The sequence below is a fragment of the Mus pahari genome, chromosome 2 (genome assembly GCF_900095145.1).
Source record: "Mus pahari chromosome 2, PAHARI_EIJ_v1.1, whole genome shotgun sequence".
Classification (NCBI taxonomy): Eukaryota; Metazoa; Chordata; class Mammalia; order Rodentia; family Muridae; genus Mus; species Mus pahari.
The window spans coordinates 77,910,467-77,919,506 of NC_034591.1; positions in this window are offsets into that span (position 1 = coordinate 77,910,467).

Sequence of the window (9,040 nt, forward strand, 5' to 3'; positions counted from 1 at the left end):
CTGGAACTCACTTTGTAGACCAGGCTGGCCTTGAACTTGGAAATCTGCCTGCCTCTGCCTCCTGAGTGCTGGGATTAAAGGCGTGCGCCACCACACCCGGCTAAAAACATTTTTCTAATCACTTCTTAGATGATCATTTCAAATTGTTATTTATAGGAGTAACTTGTCATGGAGAGTCAGTATGGTCTTTTGTAAAAAAGCATATTATTTTTCCCTGTACAAATAATGTTATAATTATACTCTCATATTATGAACTGAAAACAAAAATGCTTCAGTTTAAACATTAATAACATATCATAGAAAAATGCCAAACTATCTACATTCACTTAAAATAGAATTATATTTAAAATTCTATAAAATGATGTAAATAAGATCTATACATAATTATTTAGGGGATTCCCCATGTACTATGTAACACTAAGGAATTTGAACTGTACTGAATTATGTAACTTATTTAAATGGAACCCTATAGTTTAATAGCCATTGAATCAATTATACATGACACAATGAATAACTTTGTTTGCCTTCTTACAATTGTAAAGAATTTAGGAGAAATTGTGTCTTACCAAATTGCTACAAGAACTGCCTACACTTAAAATTGTGTGACAAAACACAAATGCACTGGGCATTAAGTTGAATGCTGTGATACCTAGTCCTGTCCTGCTATGAAAAGGTACCTAGTTGTAAGGGCCAGAGTTAACCTGTAAGCTGCACTCACCCTGGAATTATGGGGACAGTTGTTCATGTAACATAAGTCATCTGTTTTCACTTCAGTGAATAAAGTGAGTTGTTCCAACTGCACAAGATATGCCCGATCGCACTTATATGGAAGATACATAGAAGGGCAGTACATCAAGATATATGCTTGCATCTATTTGAATGAAGGTGGGAAGTTGGAAATATGTAACCTTGTGAGCTTCCCTTTATAAGCACCTGTCTGGGCAATGTAGCTCATGGCCATTTTATCTGGACATGGTCCTGGCTAGTGTCCATATTTCTTACTTATTAAGAAACAACCAACTGGATATACTATTTCCTGGTTAGCATTCTAGGTGTTGCCTGCATACTGACAAATAGCAGAAGCCTGGAACTTTAGAATCTTATATTTGAGTGCAGCAAACATAAAAATTAGATGCACACAAACCATATGATTTGATGTTAGAGATGAATATAATGAAGGAAAAGGGGAGGGGAGGAGATGCAGAATGACAGAGTGTTCCTTTAGATGGGGTGGGAGTCAGGTGACTCTGAATAAAATGTCATGTCATGGAGGTTTTCAGTGGAAAACAGCATTGCAGGTATTAGCAAAGTCCTTTAGAGACTCTTAAAGAGTCATTATATGTATTTGTTGTAACAAAATGAGTACTTTTATTTGATATAAAAAAATTTGATATAAAAAATGATTGTGCCCAGTATCTCTCCAGTGACATCCCTGTGTCACTAATGGCAGAAGTACTATAAAAATGACAGAAGTCCACATCCCATGTCAAGATAGAGAATGAACTAGGGGAACTGAATGCCTGTTTCACAATAACCCACATTTTTTGCAACTAAAATAATCCCTTCTGAGGGTGATACCCCTGAGATGTAGTCACCTCCCATGTGGCTTCAACTTGGAGAGATTTAAAACCTCTCAGTTGCATTACATTTGAGATCAAGCCTCTGATTCACAAACTGTAATGGCTATTCTTGTTCTTGATATCAGGAACATTCAGGAGATTAGTGAAGCACACCCTTGATTTTATCTGCGTGGCCATTTACAAAAAGGATTAACCAAGGTAAGACTCCTTGGATAGTAATGGCATGATTGCAAAGGCTAGGACATGGGTAGAAAAAAAAAAAAGGATAAAAGGAAAAGCCAGAGGATAGTGGTCTCTTTGTTTCCCAGACATGATGTTAAGAGCAGCTGTGGTCTTCCATTATCCCCCATCCCCATAGAATCCCTGTCTCCCTGGTCCTTCAGTACAATATACCTCTTCACCTTGTTAGGTCATATATTTTGCCAATGATGGGACAACTGGCTGCTACATCAGTATTTGAGGGTAAAGTCCTACATATGTTTCAAACCCAGAAAGAAGCTAAAAATGATCAAACTCAAATAAATAACAGGAAGAATAAGAAGAAATGAACCAGTAGAAGATGATAATAGAAGAGGCAATAGAAAGTGTTACATAAGATGTTAATATAGTTCTACCCTGTGTTTCTCTCTTTTAAGTTGGCAGCCAAATAAAATTCCCAGCCATTCTTAGCAGTAATATGTTTAGTTATACAAATGTGTTCTGGGCAGTGCCCTGAAGTGAAGGTATGTATGACTCCTCAAACCTATGTTGATTGTCTGCCTTTCAATCTCTTCCCTGGGTTCATCAGATTTAAAGCATGGGGAAATCATGGATCTCTTGCTGACCATATGGAAAAGTGATTAGTAAGTAGAACTATTCACAATAAATGTTTTATAAGCATAAAAGGAATTAATTATGCTAATTATGCTAATTAATTATTGATTATGCTTAATTATAAGCATAAAAGGAATTACTTATTAATTAAGCTTTTGGAATTTATTATGATAGTCAAGGATACAAACAATAAGCATTAGTGGTGACTAGGGTTTAGAAAGAGGTATATAGTGAACTTGATAATTTAATTCCTTTTTTATTACTACTACTACCACTATTTTATTATTATTATTATTATTATTATTATTATTATTATTATTAATTTATTTTTTATAATCTAGTTGTTATCCCTCTCTTATTCTGCCCTCCAACAGTTCCTCATCTCATTCTCTAAGAGGACTTCCTCACATCCACCCCAACAGACCTCCCTATTGTCTGGGGCCTCAAGTCTCTCAAGGGTTAGGTGCATCTTCTATAACTGGAGTCAGATCATTCCTCTACTATGTGTTGGGAGCCTCATATCAGCTGATGTATGCTGCCTGGTTGGTGGCTCAGTGTTTGAGAGATCTCGGGTGTCCTGGTTAGTTGAGACTGCTGGTCTTCCTATGGAGTCACTCTCCTCCTCAGCTTCTTCTAGCTGTTCCCTAGTTCAACCACAGGGCCCTCCAGTCCACTGGTTGGATGTAAGTATCTTCCTCTGACATTTTCAGTTGTGTACTGGCTGGTTTTGTGTGTCAACTTGATACAAGCTGGAGTTATCACAGAGAAAGGAGCCTCCCTTGAGGAAATGCCTCCATGAGATCCAGCTGCAAAGCATTTTCTCAATTAGTCATCAGGGGTGGGAGGGCCCATTGTGGGTAGTGCCAACCCTGGTAGTCTTGGGTTCTATAAGAAAGCAAGCTGAGCAAGCTAGGGGAAGCAAGCCAATAAGTGACATTCCTCCTTGGACTGCATCAGCTTCTCCTTCCTGACCTGTTTGACTTCCAGTCCTGACTTCCTTTGGTAATGAACAGCAATGTGGAAGTATAAGATGGATAAACTTTTTTCTCCCCAACTTGCTTCTTGGTCATAGTTTGTGCAGGAATAGAATCCCTGACTAAGACAAGCTCCTTGTTTGGCCTCTTGCAGGGCAGCCATGCTAGGCCCCTGTCTGTAATCACACCATAGCATCAGTAGTAGTGTCAGGCCTTGGAGTCCTTCCTTGAGCTGGATCCCAATTTGGGCCTGTCACTGCACCTCCTTTCCCTCAGCCTCTTCTCTACTTTTGTCCCTGCAGTTCTTTTAGACAGGAACAATTCTGGGTGAGAGTTTTCGACTGTGGGATGGCAACCCCATTCCTCTACTTGAAGCCCTATCTTTGTACTTGGGGTGGACTGTACAAATTCCCTCTCCCTGCTGCAAGGTTAATTTATTTTATTTTCTTTAATCCTTGAGAAACTTTGAAGAGGTAATATGACCCTAGGAGGTCAAACTAAGTTTTTGTTTTAAGTAGAAGAGAGATAGTCACCTACTTTGTCTTAATGATACTGACCATGGTAGACATTAATGTGAAGGCTATCTAAGGTTGTAGGTTATTGTAGATAACCTCTACTCTAAACTGACATCCAAATCTTCTTCTTGCCTATTCCAGAAATGAGCAGAGCTATGTAAGAAGAAACATATAGTTACATATTAGAAAAATTTTAATTGCAACCACTTCCTTCATAAATAATATGATCACCCTGGTGTGGTTTTTCCTTTTTCTTTCTTCTGTGTGTGTTTGTGTGTGTTCATATGAACATCTGGAATAGGGACATTAATTCAGAAAATGTCTCCCTCAGATTTGTCTGTATGAAAGCTCAATTGTCATAATTTCATAAAAAATTTGGGTAATACTTTTCTTTCATTCTCACCTTGCATATAAATTAATTTAGCAGAGTTACTTTTATAGCTACCAGTAACAGTTTAAACATTTTCTATATGGAAATGTTCCTCCACATTTTTTTCTGCTCTATCTTTGGGAGGTGTCAATTTACTACAATGAGTACTGCTGCCTCCTTCTTTTTGTCTGCTTATTTTTTAATCTAGCTATTTATTTAATTTTACAGTTGAGTGTATACTATCTTTCTGGAATTGTTTTAAGTGCTATGAACTCACAACTTCCAGCTCTCATGAGGCTTAGAAATATAAACTTTGATTTTACTGTGATTTATCTTGGTTGTATTTTTTAAAACTAGGTTCTTGTTGCCATAATAAGAAATTGCCACACGTTATTGGTTTGGAGCAACACAATGTGATCCCTTTACTTCTCTGGGGTCAGATCTGAAATAACACTATTGTTAGTTAACCAGGCTTGATGCTTCACTCTGCTTTTAGCAGACTTCTTCTAACTTCTCATTCTCAGACTTCCAGGGAATCCAGATTTAGACTTCAAAAGACTTTAGATAGTCTAGATTTATGTGCACTTTTTCTTGTATATATAAGGGTATTTCAGAGGTGGATATGATCTATTTGCCCATAAATTTTGTAAAGGTCATTAAATTTGTCAAATTCTTAAAGTCATACAGATTTTTATTTTTCAAAATCTACTTTAATAATGGTTCTTAAACATTTCAACCTCCCTTATAGCCCACCAACCAAAGATAGTAGAGCAAAATGGCTAATAGGACAAGGGGGATGTGAATATGTTTAGTAGTTTCTTAGGGGTAATTCCAATCCTCATTGTCTGCAATTCAGTCCACTAGCAAAACACCAAACCTGAATCAGTAGAATCAGCTTGATCCAGAAGAAACCTCAAGGTTCTGTTGATCTTCACAAGGCCACCAAAGCTGCAAAAAGCAGCTGGAACACAACCAGAAGTTCTTTGGTAAGCTTCTCTTTATAAAGTCAAAATGAGCAAAGATCAGAGAAGAAAGCAAGGTAAACCAATGTAACAGAGTTATCAGCAACCCAATGCCAGATCATTGTCAGCAAAGCTCAGCAAGGGAAAGCCCAGTGGAGATCAGCAAGGTGTACCTATGCCAGAGTGTCATCCACTGTCTGTTGGGTTCTACTTATATTCTTTCAAAATATCATATGTCCTCTTGGGCATCTGTACCAGCAAAACTTCATATGCTTTTTCACCAGACAGCTTGTTCTCAGCAAAACATCCTCTTACATCTCTGCTTCAGCCAAACATCCTCTCATATGACAGTTTCCAGGAAAACATCACGTGACATAATTGAGTCTCCAATGAAACCAGAAATTCCCACTTCAAAGTCATTTTAATTTTTTTGTTCAATCAAATATTTAATACCAAATTTATTATTTTTAATTCATAAAATGTTTTAAATTCTCTGCTCTATTAATTGTACAGCTCTGCCAACACATACTTATGTTGAAAGAGTGGTAATTAGTGTCAATAGTGAGCAAATTTATGTTCCTCAGACCAACCTCCTGTTTTTGTATATGGTTAGGGTAACTAACAAGCTTTAAGACATGGGCATCTTTGAGAGAGACTGCAAAGGCAGTCTGACCCTTAGTACCTCATCTCATGCAAGAAATGTTTGCTAACTGCACTAATGCCATAAAGCCCTGCCAAGGCACTGTCTGGAAGGGAAATCTCTTTCTGTGTGTTCCTTCACCAAATATGGACTGTTTACCACTTTCCCCACTACTAACCCCCAATTTCTGCTTATAGCAAGTGCTTTCTTATTATTCAATTCCACATTAATAATAACAATAGTAGTAATAATAATAAATAAAACCTGAGTTCCAGAGGGAACAAACTGAGTCTTACTTACCTTGCATTCTTAAAAGTACTCAGCAGCTGTTGCTTATGTGAACTGGGATGGTTCAATCCTGACAAATATTATATTGTTTATGGTCATTTCTAGACATTCTTGAAGATAGTTTACAGAGTGTATAACAATTTTAAATTTTGTTTACAATTACTTATTTGCACACGTGAGTGCACACAAATGCCTGCATTGCACAGCAAGCATGTGAAGGCCATATGGCAATGTACAGAAATTGGTTCTTTCCTGCCATCATCTGTCTTTCAAGGATGAAACTCAGGTCAGCAGGCTTGATGGCACTGTTCATTCACTGAGCTATATGAAATTATTTATAAAATGATTCCCTGAATTTTACTGTAGAGTCAGCACATGTAGAATCACAAGGACTAACAAAGAAGTCTTGGTGCTTGCAAAATGCCTAATATTAATGCTGTGAGAAGCACAAAGACTGTGTGAAGGGAGAAGATCCAAATATGTACTGACTTTCTGTTGTACATTATTAGCTTTAGACTATTTGACTACTGACAAGAAGGAGGCTCTTAATAATGGGAAAGAAAATCTATGTGGCAGGGGCTGGTCCTGTGTTTCAGTGTTTACTAGAAAATAAATAATATACAGAATGCTAATATAAAATCAGTTCAGAACAAACTTAATAATATAAGAAAGATCTTTTTCAGGACTGGCTTAATAAAATTATTAGCTCCCAGTGGTTAAAACAAAATCAAAGTTTTTGTGTTTTTTTTTTTTGTGAGGACCCTCTTCAGATTCTAAACATTAAAAGGACTGATTTTTCTCTTCTAACCCATTGTTCTTGGATAGACTTAAACTGGTGAGCTTCTTTCGTTGTAAATTCCATTTTGGGATGAAGGAGTGTGAAATTTTTCTTGGCTTTCTGAGATGGAAGGGAACTCTATGATGTTAAATTTCAAACATTCGTGTGTACTCATGAAAAACTGAAGAATATAAAGCCTCTTAGTGATGTTTCCTATTGTTGTGATGAAATACCATAAACAAAAGAAACTTAGAGTCTGGTCATGGTGGCACATGCTTTTTGTTCCAGCACTCAGAAGGCAGAGACAGGGAGATTTCTGAGTTCCAGGCCAGCCTGGACTACAAAGTGAGTTCCAGGACAGCCAGGGCTACAGAGAGAAACCCTGTCTCAAAAAACCAAAAAAAAAAAAAAAAAAAAAAAAAACTTAGAGAAGAAAGGGTTTATTTCCTTTACATTTTTTTTTTTGCATTTTGTAATTCATAATTCATGCTTTCATATTACAGTTCATGATAGAGGGCAGTGATGGCAGAAATTCACAGGGAGCAAGAATCTGGAGGCAAGAACTGATGCAGAGGTTGTAGATGGGTACTGGTATTTGACTTGTTTCTCCTGGTTTGCTGGATCACCAGCCTAGGAATGGCACCACCCACAATGGGTTGGGCCTTCATCAATCACAAATTAAAGAAAACACCTAAAGGCTTGCCTACAGCACCATCTTATGAAAGGTTTTCTCAACTGAGGTTTCCTCCCCTCAGGTGACTCCAGCTTGTGCCATGTTGACATAAAACTAGTCAGCATAAATGAGATATATTTCTCCATTCAGTACAATGAAAGAGCATGAAGTCTATCATTAGTGCTATGATAAATGGATGCACCATAAAACAGATCTAGATAAAAGAAACAGATGGTGGCTCAGGGTATGGATGTTGTGTGGGAAGAGAGGGACCTGGAAAAGGGGAATTGCCAGATAGGGACAGAACAGCAGGAGTATCTATCTATCTGTCTGTCTGTCTGTCTATCTATCTATCTATCTATCTATCTATCTATCTATCTATCTATCTATCTATCTATCTATCTATCTATCTATCTATCTGTCTAATTTTACATTTTGTAGGTCTGTGTACCAGAGGCTATCTTTGGAGACCTCTGGCCTGGTCCAGCCAGTGGGAGGAGTCAAGTAAAGGGGGAAAGGCAGGAGCAGGGTGGAGGAAGTGCCTCAACCACTTCCACGGGGGGCTGGTTAAGGAGCAGAGTTCAGGAGAACTTCTGACGGCAAAAGCATTCTCTTCCCAGGCAATGTTACAGCTCTGTAACAGATGCTCTCAGACGATGGAGTAATTCTCATAAACCTTATTTCCCTTCTGGATAGGATCTTATATACAGTTTTGGGGTGGGTTGGGTCTGACATCAGGTGCTTCCTATTTTCTTGGGTTCAGATGTCTCAATGTGACTGATGGCCATAATTCTATGGTGGGCTGTGGCTATGTGACAGGGGCGTGATGCCAGGAGCAGGTGAAGCTCCTACCATCCCTTCAGGCTCTATGAGGATTCAAGCCTTGTCTTGACCTTACCAGGCTTCCTATCATGGTCCACCACACCACAATATTTTCTCTTTTTTATTATGGTAGTACTATTTCATTTTGTGATCTATTGTAGTATTTAATGTTATAAAATACCCAAGCATTACACAGTTTTAGATATAAACCTAATGTGTATTGAAAATCCCAAAGTTGTAAAATATTTTACTTAAATGAAATTTAATCAAAACAATAGAAACATATGTTCATCACACAGAGACACTTACACAGATATGCATATGTATGTGCACATATATGTTCTTCTCCCATGCACTGCTTTTAACAGACAGTAATTTTCAGAACAGCTGTGAAAGTTGCAAAATTTTAAAATAACAGTTGCAAAAGAAATGAGGCTACAAAAGTTAGGGTGAACAGTGACATTCCTCCTCTCCCCTTCCTTCTTCCTTCCCTCCTTCCCTTCCTCCCCTGCTGTCCTATCTTCTTCCTTCCTTTCCTCTCTTCCTCCTTCCTTTTCTCACTGTCTTCCCCCTTTTCTTGCTATCTCCCTCCCTCCCTCTCTCTCTCTTCCCTTCTTCCTCTCTA